The sequence below is a fragment of the Rattus norvegicus genome, chromosome 6 (assembly GCF_021556685.1).
Source record: "Rattus norvegicus strain SHRSP/BbbUtx chromosome 6, alternate assembly SHRSP_T2T, whole genome shotgun sequence".
NCBI lineage: Eukaryota > Metazoa > Chordata > Mammalia > Rodentia > Muridae > Rattus > Rattus norvegicus.
In genome coordinates this window covers 33,733,652-33,749,422 of record NC_141539.1, presented here as the reverse complement: position 1 = coordinate 33,749,422, position 15,771 = coordinate 33,733,652, and the positions used below count along the sequence as shown (strand labels likewise).

At 42.9% G+C, this 15,771-nt stretch overlaps 1 protein-coding gene and 1 long non-coding RNA gene across 2 annotated transcripts in view; one reads left to right on the top strand and one right to left on the bottom strand.

Moving 5' to 3' along the window:
- The window catches only part of Itsn2 (intersectin 2), a 251,290-nt gene that overhangs the window by 217,912 nt on the left and 17,607 nt on the right, over positions 1-15,771 (bottom strand). The gene's annotated exons all lie outside the window — the stretch shown is intronic.
- Positions 1-15,771, top strand: part of LOC148005126 (uncharacterized) — a 28,159-nt gene that overhangs the window by 882 nt on the left and 11,506 nt on the right. Inside the window, exon 2 of the long non-coding RNA XR_015622884.1 lies at positions 1,448-1,559. This is a non-coding gene — a long non-coding RNA (uncharacterized LOC148005126). The remainder of the gene's footprint in view (positions 1-1,447; positions 1,560-15,771) is intronic.

Genomic DNA, 15,771 nt, shown 5'->3' with positions numbered 1-15,771 from the left:
GAATGTGAATTAGTCTTTTGTCGAGTTGTATCCATACTGTGTTCGCTACCTGCCTGTTGATTGGTCAATAATTTAGCTGTTTCTGTGATCAGATTGACAGTGTCGATATCAACATGCGTGTATATAAGAAACCAGTATTTTACTTAACAATGAACAAAGAGCAAAACTGGAGATGTTAATGTTTTAAATAGGCCAGAAAAAGTTGTAAAGTGCTCTATGTAAAAGGTGAATGTTTTCAACTCCATTTTGTGTGTGTGTGTGTGTGTGTGTGTGAGAGAGAGAGAGAGAGAGAGAGAGAGAGAGAGGAGAAAGTGTGTGTATGTGTGTGTGTGTGAGTGTATGTGTATGTGTGAATGTGTGTGTGAGTGTGTGTGTGTGTGTGTGTGTGTGTGTGTGTGTGCACTATCAGGGTTTTCAAGTCTTGGGACTCATTTGCTGCTGATAATAGGGCACCTAGGTGTTGCTTAGTTCAACAGTGAACTAGATATCAGATTGGTAATTAATAAAAAAAATAGCTGGATAAATAGGAGTGACAGTCCCAGGAGACCATCCAGCAGGGGCTCTGCTTGGTGCCTAGCTGATGTTTTCCAGGCACATTTTCTTTAGACTTCACCCTCCATCTTCCAGAGATCAAGAATTGAGTCTGTTTCTTAATCTGGGAATTGTTTATTTCCACTGAGGAACCTTACGCTGGTACACGATAGCTCACACTGGTAAGTCCAGCCCTTGGGAGGATAAGCAGAGCAACCTGCTCATTATATAGAGCTGCCAAGCTCAGCTATATAGTGAGTCTGAGGTTAGCCTGGGTTATGAAACCTGGCTCAGTAAAATAGAATACCAAAGGAGGCCAGGGCTAGTGGCATACACCTTTAATCCCAGCATTTTGGAAGGTAGAGGCATGAGGATCTCTGTGAGGTTAATCTGGTTTACAAAGTTTGTTCCAGGCCAGCCATGGTTGCATAGTGAAATCATGTCTCAAAAAGAAAAATAATATCAAAGGAGGAGGGGGAAGAGGAAAGAAAGAGGGGGAGGAGGGGAGCAAGAGAAAGAGGAGGAGGAGGCAGAGGAAGAAGGAGAAGAAGAGGAAGAGGAGGAGGAAGAGGAAGAGGGAGAAGGAGAGGAAGAGGAAGAGGAGGAGGAGGAGGAACAGCAGCAGCAAAAATATCCAATGTTTGAGGGAGGGCACAGCTCAGGGTAGAGGGCTTGTGCAGCATAGACAAAGCCTGGGTTCAATCCTTAGTGCCCAAAACAAGCTCAGTTCAACACACACAACCTTCATGAACCTGGTTCTTCCCAGTCAACACTCCACTACCGAAGATTAATGTCTTGGTGATGAGAGAGCCTAAGGCCCGTGAGTTCTACTTTGGTATGAGTTCCCTTTTCACGGAGAGGAAAAAGCAAGCCACTTGGCGTTCTGCTGACCCATCTTCTGCAATGTTTTCCTCAGGCTGACCCACTAGGAAGCCCACAGATAAGGCACAGAAGCCCATCTCACTCAAGCCCACAGTCATGTGGAAGGAAATGACTGCACGGATGATGGTGGCCACCAACAGGCCCTGGTAAGAAAATTGCGAGGACGGTGTCGTGAGGCTGTCTTGACAATCTCTGCAATCCTCCCAGGGCCTATTGTTCTGTCACACAAGAAATGACGAAAATAATAATGCTAACAATGAGGATGAGTGTGTCATTACAGCATCCTGAGCGCTCAAGGTGTCTCCAACACTGCTAAAGAGCTCCATGCATTCATACACTGGTTCATCCAGCCTTTGCAACAGCTGCATCTGGTAGCTTCCATCAAACTAGGTTACACACAGGAATGAAGGTGGACTTTTGTTTTCTAGTCAAGACTGAAACATTTACTTGTTTGGCCACCAGTGCTCCAGCATCATATAGAAATTGTGACAACAGAACCAGAAGGAAATACCTTGTTCCTAAATGTTACTAGATGAAATTCGAAGGAGAAGGAAGAAGAAGACTTGGGTATCTAATAAATGCCAAACACCTTCACATACAGAATCTCATTTTCTCTCTTACCATTCCATAGGGGAAGAAAGGGAAACTAGAGGGGTCCCATAATCAGGACCCCGATAGCCCTGACCCTAAAGTCTATCTTCTTCCTATCCTGCAGGTACAGTTCTGACTCTGTTGTCCTGATCATTGACAGACTTTAGAGTTGCTACAGGAAAATAGGTTGAAGATGCCACTTTGCCTCAGAGTCCTCAAGAATTCATGTGAAATAACTGAGGTGCCCGGCAAGTGTGAAACTGCCGTGCATTACGAGAGCACTGAATCCAATCCAATTGAAGGTGCTGTGAGCCAGCAATAGTCCAAGATCTTAGGTGTCATTATATCTGATTGAGCAAAATGCTTGCAGGACGGAAAAGAGGTTTGTTATCGCCTGGGCGATCCGTGGAGGAGTCTGTAGAAGAAGTAACATTCCGGCTTAATCTTTACAACAAAGAGGAATTTGTTAGATCAAGAAGCAAAAGGAAAAAAAAAAAGGAAAAAAAAAGAAGGAGGGAGGAGCTAGGGAGGAGGATGTTGTGAGGAGAGGAGACAGTAGAGGCAAGAGCATGGAGAAAAGAGAGTTTATGATAGAGACAATAAGGACAATTGAAGAAGGAGAAAAGGACCAGACACCCATAACCCCTGAGGCTGGCAGATGAGTCTGGGGTCACTGGACCACACTGAGAAGGACCTTGAATGCTATGCTATGTCCTTTGGACTTAATTCTGTAGGCACTTGGAAGCCACCAAGGGTGACTGCCCCAAGAATCCATAAGGACAAAGAGTCTGAACAGGGCCTTTTGCCATTCTGTTCTTGTGAAGATCACAAAGTCCCATGTTCAGAACATCACAGTCTGTTGCCATGGAAATAGTAATGGGCCTCACTGTGGGAATAAATTAGCCCCATCATTATACCTTTCTTCCAAGGAACTCAGAGTGTTTGTTGTATGTGTTTTCTCTTGCTTCTTCTTCTTCTTCTTCTTCTTTTTTTTTTTTTTAATAGAAGCACCAGATGGTGGGTTAGTGTAAGAAGAAAGCCTGAAGACTCTCGAATTAAAGGAGGTTTCAAAGGAATGGAAGGAAAAACACAAGTTGAATTTTGAAAGGTTTAATCAAAACAGATGGCAGAATATCTCAGCCTGAGGGAAGGGGAAAAGTGTCTCAGAATCCATCTGATTTGGGGCTCCCTTGTCCTGGCTTCCTGGGTCTCTAGGTGCTCCTCTCTGCGGGCTGACTGATGGGCAGGCTGGGTGACAAGGAAGGAAAAATATGTGGTGTGTATCTGTGTATGTGTGTGTGTGTGTGGTGTGTGTGCGCACGTGTATTATCAGATAACATATATATGAGAGACTTAAGAATTAATGTTGTTGAAGTGCCTTTTAAATTAAAATTATTATCTTTACTTTCAAAATTGACTCTAAGAAAAATAACCTGGGGCTGGAGAGATGGCTCAGTAGTTAAGAGCACTGTTGTTACTGTTTTTAAGAGATCTGTTGTTACAGGGGACCCCCACTTCAACTCCCAGCACTCCTATAGTGCCTGAAAACCATTTGTAACTTCAATTCCAGAAAATCTGACACCCTCTTCTGGTTCCCATGGGCACTGCATGCATATGGTGCAGAGACACGTGCAGGCAAAACACCCATACTCATAAAAATAGCATTTAAAAATGCCTTTAAAATTAGAAAGGAAAAAGTAAGCAATAGAAATGTTCATTGTCTTATAATCATCTCTGCTGTGTCCACTCTGGAGGATAGAGAAGGAAACCATTACGTTTTTCTACTCAATATATTCTTTTCTGGGTCAGCCTCTTATCATTGAGTGCTAGAATGGGCAAACTGTGTGAAGAAGGTGGGTTACTCATTGTTACCAAAGGAAGATGAGGCCCATACGTTACCCAAGTGATGTGTATGTGGCAGAGCCCTGACTAAATCCTGCCTTGCTTAGCATCTTTCTAAAAATTCCTAATGACTTCTAACTCTACCACTGCGAAACAGAGAGGACCTGGATGAATTATTCTGCCTCCCTCGGCCTCAGTTTCTCCCATAGGTTGGGGGGAAAGCAGGCTTTTCTCAACTTGTCTTTCTTCCGCCGTGTGGGAAGTGAACCTAAGTAAGGATGAGCTCTATGCAGGGCTAACATTCCATGCTTCTTGTTCAAGGCCTCTGTGCCCTAGTCCTGCCAGGCCATCTGTAGTATTTTGAGTGACCATGCAGTGTGTTGAAGACAAAATTAGTTGGTTTAAAAGGGGAAAAGATCGTGAAGTATAAAATGTAGGAAGAGGTTACGGCATTGAGATGCTAGGGTGATTATGTTTATGTAACAAAGACTTAATGAGTGTCTCTGAGTGCTGAGCACTGTACCAATGGTGGTGGTGGGGTCTTAAACAAAACAGGGTCTAGCTCTTCCAAAGGGCATAGAAAATGTATAGTAAAGCAAGGAATTCTATCTGGAAGTGACATTTGGAATGAGGTTTTAGCTGACATCCTCCATGAAGGCCCACTTCCTAATTTTATATCTTATTTCTGCATCAGAGAAGTTAGGGTATTATATTGCTCTTAGCCTGCTCTGACAAATAATATTGGAGGCATCTGTCCGCATTGTCAAGTCTCCTCTCTGCAGATTCTCCTGTCTATATACTGCCTCTCAGCTTCCTGCAGATTTCTGAGGTTCAGGTATGAACCCCAAAGTAGGTAGCTCAGAGAGGGAAAAACACTGCCTGAACCTAAATCTTGTATCGTTCTGTCTTTTATGGGCTGCTCTACTTCATGGAAATGTGCTGTTGGCTGATAACCCAACTGTCTGGCTGCAGATGGTGGTGCTACTTTGAGTGGGAAGAGAAAGCGACAGGGCAAGAGAGGCAGCTGCAGCAAAGCAAGAAAGAAGCAGAAAGAGCGACTGCTGAGAGAGCCCAGCTCCCATGTTTGTCCCCTTACCTTAAGGATGATCTTGAATTCTTCCCACCTGCCTCAGCACAGAAGGGAATTTCCCGCCACCCCCCAACCCCCTCCAAAAAAAGCCAAACCTTTAGATTTATATGCCTTAACTCACTAATACACACACACACACACACACACACACACACACACACACACACACCCCACAACACACTTTCTCACTCTTAACTCACTCTTAAAATATTGGTTTAATTGGCTCACTACTCTGCCTTCCACAGTTCTGGGCAAAACTAAATTCTACTAACTCATAAATCTGTTACCCAGGGTCCTTGGATAAGGGGCTTGGGAGGATGAAGGCTGGAACGGAATCAAACAGACACATCCCCAATAGGTGATAAGGCCAGGTATTTATAAGGCTGGTAAAACAAAGACAGAGACATAATCAAACAGGGCTGCAAAAAACTGCACAAAACCAGAAGGAGTTGGGGGCAGGGAAGAAGGTGGTGGTGGAGAAGAAGGGAGACAGAGATGGCTTTATGGAATTTCATGAAGATCCTGAATTTGTTCCTTGGTAAGGACAATAGAACTTAAGAAGATTCGTCATGGCAATGGGAAGAAGTATTTGGATTTGATGTTGGGGTCAAGGAAGAGGAGGGATCCAGAATGCCAACATATACAGTACATGTTCCAGTCAGACAAGGGCCAGGGGACTTAAAGAATTTCATTTTTGCCTTCATTAGTTTGAGTTATGTCTGATTGCAGAGGGCTGGAACTCAGAGGAGAGGTTTGGGTAGAGGGATGAATTTGGAAGTTGTCCAAAATCCAGAGAGAGAGAGAGAGAGAGAGAGAGAGAGAGAGAGAGAGAGAGAGAGAGAGAGAGAGAGAGAACGAGAGAGAATGAGAGAGAGCAAGCAGGTGCACATGCCTGCAGGTGCTTTTGGAGGTCAGAGGTGTCAGATACTTCTGGAACTGGAGCTCCAAGAGGTCGTGAGCTGCCCAGCATGGGGGCTGGCCACTGAACTTGGGTCCTCTGAAACATCTCTCTAGCCTCACACACCTATTCTTAATACTATGGGGATGGATATGATCACCCAGGACTATGGTCTTAATTTTAATCCAATGTAATATATGTATGTATATATTATATATATATATTATATATATTTCCCGTTTACATTAGTGACTTATGGTACTAAGACTCAAACCAAAGCCCATGACAGAGAGAGTAGTCTGGTTTGTGGTTTGTTTGTTTGTTTGTTTGTTTGTTTTGAGACAGGATCACACTGTGTAGCCCAGCCTGGTCTCAAACTCCTGGTTCTTTTGCTTCAGCCCAGCTGAGTGCCGGGGTTCACAGTGGTGTACCTATATGTCTGGCTGCCACCGTTAGTGGTTTTTGTTCCTGTCGTTGCTGTTACTTCTTGCTGAGGTTAAAGGCTTGCTTCCATTCACTTACACGTGATACAGGAAGGGATTGCTCCAGTCATTTATGTAAAACCAGCTTAGCATCCTAAACAGCCTCATAAGAATCCCATGCGCTGATGCTCCTGAGCCCTGGGAAAGCCCGAGGCTCTGCCTCCCACCTGTCACTGCAAACAGCTTGCTCTACCCTAGAAGTCCTAGTTCCTGCTCCTTTGCCCAGCACCTGCCCATCTCTGCTCTTTGCCCAGATCCTTTGGCCCCATTCTTCCGTGGGACTACCTGTTTGTCACACTCCCAGCTTTGCTCATGGATGCTATCTTTCCCTTGACTCCACCAATTACACCCACAGGCCAATCTTGCGTCATCTCTGAGATTAGTTTTGGCTCCCAGATCTCTAAAGCAAGTATGAGTCCCTGGATACTTGCCTGCCTAGAGGAAAGTTCAAGCTATATCCTGTTTCTGTCCATGTATGTATGTACACATGTATATACACATGTATGTATGTGTGCATGCATGTATGTAGTATCTCCTTGCACCAAGCATCCTCTTTATGCTCCCCTCCTCTTGCAGACTTGGGCTGATCCAAATACTACATGATATTCATTCCATTGCCTTGTAGCTTCTAAGCCTTCCTTTTGGCTTTCTCTTCTGCCTTTTCCTGTAGACATTAATGCTAAAGAGATGGTGCAGTGGTTAAGAGTGCTGGCTGAGGGATGGAGAGATGGCTCAGCAGTTAAGAGCACACTGACTGCTCTTCCAGGGGTGCTGAGTTCAATTCCCAGCAACCACATGCTGGCTCACAGCCATTTGTGATGGGTTCCAATGTCCTCTTCTGAAGGCAGTTACAGTGTACTCCTATACATAAAATAAAATAAATAATTCTTAAAAAGAAAAACCTAAAAAAAAGAGTATACATAAAATAAAATAAAATAAAAAATTCTTAAAAAGAAAAACCTAAAAAAAAAAAAAAAGAGTGCTGGCTGCTCTTCCAGAGGACCTGGGTTTGATTGCTAGTACCCACATAGTGGTTCACAAGCCCCAAGACCTGTGAAGACATGCAGGCAAAACACCCATATTTATAAAAGTAAGAAGTACTGTTAAAAACCCTCCTCACATCCTCCTTGTTTGCAGCTGACCCTTTTCTCACAGACGTTTGCATTTCTCTTCTACTTCTTCCCCCTATATCATATCTAAGTTATTCCTAGTTTCGATGTTAAAAAGGTAGTTTGAATATCACCATTATCTTTTGACACTGAGGTGTCGTCTAAAAATTCATCAATTCTAGATCTGACACGTCTTCTAAAGTTTCATAAATATTGCTGGCAGGAATCCTACCGAACCTCTCTTGCTGAGAACAGGTGACCTTCAGGAGCTATCTACCTATTGGGTTTTGTTTGCTTGCTTGTGTTTGTGTTTTGTTTTGGTTTTAGAACCCGCCCCCCACACCCCCCAGCCCTGGCTGATTTGAAACTCCCCAAGAGCCTAGGATGTCCTTAAACGAGGCCTCCTCCTGCCTCGCTCGGTCTTCCAGTTGCTGGGATCACGGGCGTTCACCATGACATCCAGTTACCATTGACTAGTGGTGGTCAACCTTCGCCCATATTATCCAGTAGTCATGCTGACCAGAGAGTTGATATTTTAAAGAGCCCCTCATTCTGGCTAAAACCTTAACAATTTTATAGCAGATCCACATTGAGAATGACAACCTTTTACCTCTAGTACCCTGCCTGGGAATTCATAGAATCTAAACATTGGCCTATAAGACTCTTGGCGGCCTGCACGTCTCTATAATCTACCTAGAAACAGAGAGATGAGATTCAGATCAGCAGTGGGGGCGGGGAGATCCCAAACAGTACCCTTATAGGTCTTCCTTGTTGGAGACATATGCAGCTTCTACCATTCAGGGGCTGCAGTTCTCTGTAACTATGCCCAGTCATTCTTCAGTGAGGAAAACCCTAGACCTTGGGGAAAAAAATAAGACTGGCAGGGGAGAGGCACTTTGAAAAACACACTTTTACTAGTAGAATATACATTTGCTGGGATATACACTTGAAAAATAACGAGGCTTTTTGTCTTTGTGATGTACAGTATGGAAAATAAAGCAGGACCTGTGCAGAAAAGCATCTCCAGCAGAGAGCCATTCCCAAGAAGAGGGTGTGTTCTCTACTTCTTTTGTTGTGAACCTCAGTGAGAAATACAGTTTTCCTCCAGCATAATGCATGCGTGGCTATAATTAGAATAACAATCTTCCCTAGTAAGTCATCTTATTTTTTTTAAAAAATGGTGTATGGCTGTCCAAACTGATTTTACTGAAAACCTTTCCCTGAGGTGACAGCTGATAGTGTTGGGGTGTTGAGTTTATCAAAGGGAATCTTTTCTTTAAAAAACAAAACAAAACAATGTTGGAGGTGTCCTTGAGGTTTAGACCCCCTTTCCCATGGGGACACTGTTTTCTCGTATTTGAGTCTGCATGGACAATACCATTTGCTGCAGTGTGGGAGTATTAGACTGTGTGCTACCCACGACAGGCGGGAGGCACATGCTTCCGGTGCTCATCTCCCCCTATGTGTTTATCTGTTTTAGTCCCATCAACTGGCCTCTAACGACCTCTTAAGGGCCAGTGATCAAGTGTTTGTTCATGTGTCTCCTTCTGTCAGCTAATCTTTACACCCTGTTGCTCACCTGACTCAAAGAGAAGCTCTGTCTGATGTCCCTGAGGTACTTGGAACCTCACCCTCCAAATACAGGATGGGCCACATTCCATTTGGCCTCTTGAAATTCCAAGACACTCTGGACCCTCCACCCATAAGCATCTCTTGCAACTGCCCTCTCCTGCTGGCCTTCCTCTTAACCTACTTTTAAAGAAAACTCCCTTCACAAGCACCTTTCTTATCCTTTCTCTTATGTCCATATCCCACAGATCCTTTTTTCCTCTTATCCTTTTCTTCCTGGGAAGGGAGAGGCCCAGGGCAGACAAGTCCCCCATATCCATTAAACAACTGTACAAGTAAACATTTTTTTTCTTTTCTTTTTTTCGGAGCTGGGGACCGAACCCAGTGCCTTGTGCTTGCTAGGCAAGCGCTCTACCACTGAGCTAAATCCCCAACCCCACAAGTAAAATTTTAATCTAATCTGATAGGTGATTTTTTTTTTCTGGTGTAAACCAATAAGATTCATTTTAACATGTCAAAATGTTGGGGAGAAGAAAGTTCTGTCTTCTGGCCTCTGAATGGGCACAGTTGCTTAGTCTGTGAATTCTAGTTATTGGGGAGGGGAAGACAGAACTACGGTGTTCAGAGCATGGGTTGAAGTGTTTAATCTAACACTCAATAGTGGCTCATGACCTTGAGTCACCTGCTATTTTGTTAGGTCTTAGGTTTCTCATCAACCAATAGAGGTGATCATAATGCTGGCTTCACAGACACCATGCAAATAAAAAGAAATAACCCAGGGAATAGGAGTCCCAGGAAGTACTCCATAAGTGGTAGCCATTGTTGGATGCTACGCCTCTGGTGAAGATCTACATCGTGATAAGTATGTCCACACACTGAGGCTGGAATCAGGAGGCTGTCTCCTTGGCACCAAATACATCATTTTTGGCTTATAGCTTCTGGGATTCTCTCTGTACTCCATCTTTCTTTTTCTGCTGATAACTTTTTTCCTGCTTTCTCATCCCCTCCACCCCCACCCCACCCCTGTGTCTCCTTGGCTGGAAACTCCTCATTCCTTCTGGTTCAGCCATGACTGTTGTGTTTCTTAGTTCAAATATCCTGCACATGGTCCAGCTCTGGGCACGTCCCTTCTTAAACTCTTCTATGTTTGGTTACTTTTAAAGAGGAATAGGGTATAACATCTCCAGTGAATATATTCAAGAAGACATCCTTGGGAGAGACGGTAAAAAAAAAAAATGGTATCTGGAGTTGAAAGTCAGGTTTGACACACACCCTTACTTTGATACAAAGGGTCCTAACGGGAGGAAGATACAGTCCTTTAAAAAGTGATAAGCAGGGCAAATGATTTGTGTATTTGTTTAATAAACTGGGTCAACCATTCACTTTATGTCAAGGGCTCTGCTCTACCTGAAGACACATTATGGAACTCCTCCAATTCTCTCTTTTGCACATACAAAGTAATTTAGTTTACAAAGAGTTTTCTTCTCAAGAAAAACAAGGGAAGTTTGTTTTCTTACTACCACTTGCTTCAGATCCACAACCTCCAGCCCTGTAGTCAAGTGTTCTACCACTCACTGAACTACACCTCCAGCTCTTGATTTAAGACAGAGTTTGTGTTACTCAGGCTGGCCTTGAACTTGCTATGTAGTTCCTGTTGTTCTCCAACATGATCCTTCTGCTTCAGCTGCCTGAATGCTCAGATGACAAACGCGTGTCACTCAGCGCGCTGACGTCCATTCTTAGGCAGGCACACACAAATCTCTTATCACTGGTTCGTTTGTAGTTGAATCTAATGGGAAGATAACTTTTTCTCAGCGTTGCCCCCTTCATTTTATACAAATACCTTTTTATTAGTTCTTTGTGGATTTTGTACTACGTGCTTTACTCATTTTTTAGTCCCCTTCCTTAATTCTTCCCAGATCTGCTCCTTTCCCTACCCACCCAACTTATAAACAAATAAAAAATAATCAAGTACTTTGTACTGCCCATGTATTATTAGATGTGTGACCTTACCCTGGAATGTGGTTAACTTATGTATGGCCTTAGGAAAAACTGACACCCATCACCCTCAGACCCCCACAGCAATCAGTTGCCAATAGCTTCTCACCTAGGGGTGACCTCATGCCCATCCCCCCATCACTGCTGGCATCTGGTGTGGCTCGAGCTTGCACAGGTAGGTCGTGGGCAACAGCATTGCTTTTAATTTCCTACTTTATTCCTGCCTTTTCTTTCTTCTGTTGTTGCCCATGCCACATCACCACCATTTCGGTCTTACTTCCTTGGGCCGCTTTATGGGTGTGTCACACGGCCACACTAGCTTCCCCTAGGTTTCCGTTCCATAGAAACGTCATTGACACTCTTTCCCAGGAGTCTTCAAATGCTTACTCTACTATGCATGTGTGCATGTAAGTAAGCTTTGGTTCCTGTTGAGCCACACCCCAAATCCTATGGAGATGTGGAAGGCCTGCCTCCCTAAGGAAAGTGTCCTTTTTAGATATCATGGGGTCTGACTCTCCCACCTCTGTTACCCGCATGTGAAGTTAGGCCAGCACTTCTGGTAGAGTTACAGCTGATTTTGCAGGATTCTTATGCAAATTGGATGCTCTTCCCAGACTCACTACTGATGGCCCTGTTGGGATGCCCTTTACATTCCTGCATAGCCTCTTATCTGTGCTTCACTAGCACACCAAAGGGTTAAATAAAGGCATTTTACAGAAGAGGAAACTGACTCAAAGCAGACAAGTGACATGCTCAAAGTAATGGGGATAGACTTCTAAGCCCCATCCCAGTGCTGTAAGCTGGGGACCATGACGCCTTATCTGAAGTGTAGAACATCACGATCTTTTTGTTGGGGGGGGTAGTTTTTATTGACAATTCAAATGTTATTCCCTTTCCCAGTTTCCTATCCATAAGCCCCCTATCTAATCCCTCTTCCCCCTTCTTCTGTAAAGGTGCTCCCCAACCACCCTCCCTTCCCCCCTCCCCACTCTGACATTCCCCTACACTGGGAAGGGGAGAGTCCAGCTTTGGCAGGACCAAGGGCTTCTTCTCCCATTGGTGCCCAAACAAGGCTCTCCTCTGCTACATATGCAGCTGGAGCCATGAGTCTGTCCATCTGTACTCTTTGGGTAGTGGTTTAGTCTCTGGGAGCTCTGGTTGGTTGGTTGGTACTCTTGTTCTTGTGGGATTGCAAACCCCTTCAGCTGCTTCAATCCTTTCTCTAACTCCTTCAGTGGGGACCCCATTCTCAGTTCAATAGTTTGCTGATATGATTCGCCTCTGTATTTGTCACGCTGTGGCTGAACCTCTTAGGAGACAGCTATATCAGGCTCCTGTCAGCACACATTTCTTGGCTTCATCAATATTGTCTAGGTTTGGTGGCTGTATATGCATACATATATATATATGGACTGGATACCCAGGTGGGACAGGCTCTGAATGGCTGTTCCTTCAGTCTCTGTTCCAAATTTTGTCTCTATATCTCTTCCTATGAATATTTTTGTTCCCCCTTCTAAGAAGGACTGAAGCATCCACACTTTGGTTGTCCTTCTTCTTGAGCTTCATGTGGTCTATGGATAGTATCTTGGGTAATTCAAACTTTTGAACTAATATCCACTTATCAGTGAGTGCATACCATGTGTGTTTTTCTGTGATTGGGTTACCTCACCCCGGATGATATTTTCCAGTTCCATCCATTTGCCTATTTCATAAAGTCATTGTTTTTGATAGCTGAGTAATATTCCATTGTGTAGATGTACCATATTTTCTGTATCCATTCCTCTGTTGAAGGGCATCTGGGTTCTTTCCAGCTTCTGGCTATTATAAATAAGGCTGCTATGAACATAGTGAAACATGTGTCTTTGTTATATGTTGGAGCATCATTTGGGTATATGCCCAGGAGAGGTATAGCTGGGTCCACAGGTAGTATACAATGTCCAATTTTCTGAGGAACCTCCAGACTGATTTCCAGAGTGGTTGTACCAGCTTGCAATTCTACCAACAATGGAGGAGTGTTCCTCTTTCTCCACATCCTCGCCAGCATCTGCTGTCACCTGAATTTTTGATCTTAGCCATCCTGACTGGTGTGAGGTGGATTCTCAAGGTTGTTTTGATTTGCATTTCCCTGATGACTAAGGATGTTGAACATTTCTTTAGGTACTTCTCAGCAATTCGATATTTCTCAGCTGAGAATTCTTTGTTTAGTTCTGAACCCCATTTTTTAATAGGGTTATTTGGCTCTCTGGAGTCTAACTTCTTGAATTCTTTGTATATTTTGGATATTAGCCCTCTATCAGATGTAGGATTGATAAAGATCTTTTCCCAATCTGTTGGTTGCAGTTTTGTCCTAATGACAGTGTCTTTTGCCTTGCAGAAGGTTTGTAGTTTTATGAGAGCCCATTTGTCTTAGAGATTCTTAGAGCATAAGCCATTGCTGTTTTGTTTGGGGAATTTTCTCCAGTGCCCATGTGTTCCAGGTTCTTCCCCACTTATTCTTCTATTAGTTTGAGTGTATCTGGTTTGATGTGGAGGTCCTTGATCCACTTGGACTTGAGCTTTGTACAGGGTGATAAGAATGGATCGATTTGCATTCTTCTACATGCTGACCTCCAGTTGAACCAGCACCATTTGTTGAAAATGCTATCTTTTTTCCACTGGATGGTTTTAGCTCCTTTGTCAAAAATCAAGTGACTATAGGTGTGTAGGTTAATTTCTGGGTCTTCAATTCTATTCCATTGAGCTACCTGCCTGTCTCTGTACCAAAACCATACAGTTTTTATCACTATTACTCTGTATTATAGCTTGAGGTCAGGGATGGTGATTCCCTGCAGCAGTTCTTTTGTTGTTGAGTATAGTTTTCGCTATCCTTTTTTTTTTTGTTATTCCAAATGAATTTGCAAATTGCTCTTTCTAACTCTATGAAGAATAGAGTTCGAATTTTGATGGGGATTGCATTGAATCTGTAGATTGCTTTTGGTAAAATGGCCATTTTTACAATATTAATCCTGCCAATCCATGAGCATGGGAGGTCTTTCCATCTTCTGAAATCTTCTTCAATTTCTTTCTTCAGAGACTTGAAGTTCTTGACATACAGCTCTTTCACTTGCTTGGTTAGAGTCACAAAAAGTATTTTACGTTGCTTGTGACAATTATGAAGGATGTCCTTTCCTTAATTTCTTTCTCAGCCTGTTTGTTCTTTGAGTAGAGGCAGGCTACTGATTTGTTTCAGTTAATTTTATATCCAGACACTTTGCTGAAGTTGTTTATCAGGTTTAGTAGTTCTTTGGTGGAACTTTTGGGGTCTCTTAAGCATACTATCATATCATCTGCAAATAGTGATAATTGGAGTTCTTCCTCTTCAATTTATATCTCTTTGACCTTTTGCTCTTTGATTGCTCTGGCTAGGACTTCGAGAACTATATTGAATAAGTAGGGAGAGAGTGGGCAGCCTTATCTAGTCCCTGATTTTAGTGGGATTGCTTCAAGTTTCTCTCCATTTAGTTTGATGTTGGCTACTGGTTTGCTGTATATTGCTTTTACTATGGTTAGGTAGGGGCCTTGAATTCCTGATCTTTCCAAGACTTTTATCATGAAGGGGTATTGAATTCTGTCAAATACTTTCTCAGAATCTAATGAGATGATCATGTGTTTTTTTTTCTTTGAGTTTGTTTATATAGTGGATTATGTTGGTGGATTTCCGTACATTGAACCATCCCTGCATCCCTGGGATGAAGCCTACTTGATCATGATGGATGATTGTTTCAATGTGTTCTTGGATTCAGTTTTTGAGAATTTTATTGAGTACTTTTGCATCGATATTCATAAGGGAAATTGGTCTGAAGTTTTCTTTCTTTGTTGGGTCTTTGTGTAGTTTAGGTATAAGTGTAATTGTGGCTTCATAGAAGGAATTGGGTAATGTTCCTTCGGTTCCTATTTTGAGGAATAGTTTGGACAGTATTAGTATTAGGTTTTCTATGGAGGTCTGATAGAATTCTGCACTAAACCCATCAGGTCCTGGGCTTTTTTTTTTGGTTGGGAGACTTCTTCTACTTCTATTTCTTTAGGAGTTATGGGACTGTTTAGATGGTTTATCTGATTCTGATTTAGCCTTGGTACTTGGTATTAGTCTAGGAAATTGTCCATTTCATCCAGATTTTCCAGTATTTTTTTTAAATATAGGCTTTTGTAGTAGGATCTGATGATTTTTTTTAACTTCCTCAGATTCTGTTGTTATGTTTCCCTTTTTGTTTCTGATTTTGTTAATTTGGATACATTCTCATGGTTGTTTCTGCCACCCTTTCTCCACAGTATCCCATGTCCAACCCATCCAAAGGTTCTCCCAGGCTTTCATTTCTTTTACAATGTCTCACACTTGCCATTATCAAAGCAGTTAAAGACTGATCTTTAAGACTTGGCTCTTCCAAGGGGTTGGGGATTTAGCTCAGTGGTAGAGCGCTTGCCTAGCAAGCGCAAGGCCCTGGGTTTGGTTCCCGTTCCTTTTTTCATGCTGTGTCACCTGGAGTTTCTCTTGTTTCCCATAGTTCCATTCTTTCCTGCTACAATATATCCAGAAGGCATGCATTGCAATATTTTGTCTATTTTCTCTCTTTTATATTCCCTCCCTTCTACTCCATTTAGATTTCAAAGTATGACACTAACTTCCTATCAGTTCACCCATGGGACTCATGCAGCAGCTCTAGGGATAGCTGGTACTACCAACATCCCAGTGAATTGTAAATATCAAAATAACTGGAAAAATAATGTGAAAACATGTTTCCT